The 1277-nt window shown below is 34.0% G+C and overlaps 1 protein-coding gene across 1 annotated transcript in view; it reads right to left on the reverse strand.

Moving 5' to 3' along the window:
* Nucleotides 1-1277, reverse strand: part of LOC105457287 — a gene marked incomplete at its 3' end in the record, with an annotated part of 3963 nt that overhangs the window by 983 nt on the left and 1703 nt on the right. The window lies entirely within an intron of this gene.

The raw sequence follows: 1277 nt of genomic DNA on the forward strand, positions 1-1277 counted from the left end.
GTTCAGACGTGTGCTCTTCCGATCTATTCATTCTTTCGAAAGTTGTAAACCGTGTTTATGTGCGATTTTTATTCTATTTTGCTCTATCTTGAAGTTTGCCTATTTTTAGAGAATAGAACAGGTGATCCTTTAATTTTTTGGACCAGTGTATAACGATGCCGCATTACTTTTGTGAATCACGACTTATTAAATGTTATAATGCAATCGAGTACACTGCTTGTATACAGGTATAGTATCTCTATATAATACAAACTTGTGGACTTCTGTACACATTGCCAAGATGCGGTAGCGTTGCACGCCATTCTTTTGCATGCATAATTCTGAACATTAATACTTCCCGTTACTTCGGATACGTAAATATCAGATACAATATTGATTACGTACGTTTGATACCAAAAGTAAACATGCAACATATATAGTGTAAAAAGTTTATAGAACTCGGAAAAACAGTCGCGTATAAAGAGTAATTTCCGTTCAATGTACCATTCTACATCCAGTATAATTCGACTGTTTTTCCCAAGTTCTAGAAACTTTTTACACTATATATACACAAAAGAACATTTGCTCTTTTACAAATAAGCATTATAATATAATTGCATATTATAATTGTCACAGCATTTTACAGCAATATTTATTAATACATCTGTGGAAAATAAGATATAAAACTCACTCTGGACTTTATTGTAAAACTTCAGTCCTATTCGATTCCATCGCTTCCTGCAACTTAGTTAACGCATTCATTATTTTTTAATACATCATTATCCGAAAGTTGACTTTTATTGAAGATAATTTGCTTAGCTTGTTTAAGTATATTGTAATCCATTTTCAAAGTAAATTTGTTTAAAAAATATTTCTTGAAAAAACACTTGCTATCATAAATCTTATAGCTGACTCGGCCATCTTATAACTGTGGAAACAGAAAAATATTACTAACGAGGTTACCGAAATATTTTCTAGGCAATTTGCCGATCGTGCAGGCGATGTTCTCGAAGTAGGAAACCTGATATAACCGGTGAATAAAGCCATTCAGTTTGGCCTCGCTCAGAATCTTGGTGGTGTCGCTAATTGCCAAACCATTTAGCATACTCATGAATACGACGGGCATGAGAAAAACAAATATCACGAACACAACTCTGCTCCACGCGGAGTCCACGTGCTTCGTGAATGGAACATTGAATTCGCCGTTGAGCATGATAATAGTTTTGATTATCGAGAAAACGGGATTGAAAAAGTTGTTATCCTCGTTATCCTTGAAAAGTTTATGGAAGATAAAAGCA

Source organism: Wasmannia auropunctata, unplaced genomic scaffold (assembly GCF_000956235.1).
Source record: "Wasmannia auropunctata unplaced genomic scaffold, wasmannia.A_1.0 LD335296.1, whole genome shotgun sequence".
Taxonomy (NCBI): domain Eukaryota; kingdom Metazoa; phylum Arthropoda; class Insecta; order Hymenoptera; family Formicidae; genus Wasmannia; species Wasmannia auropunctata.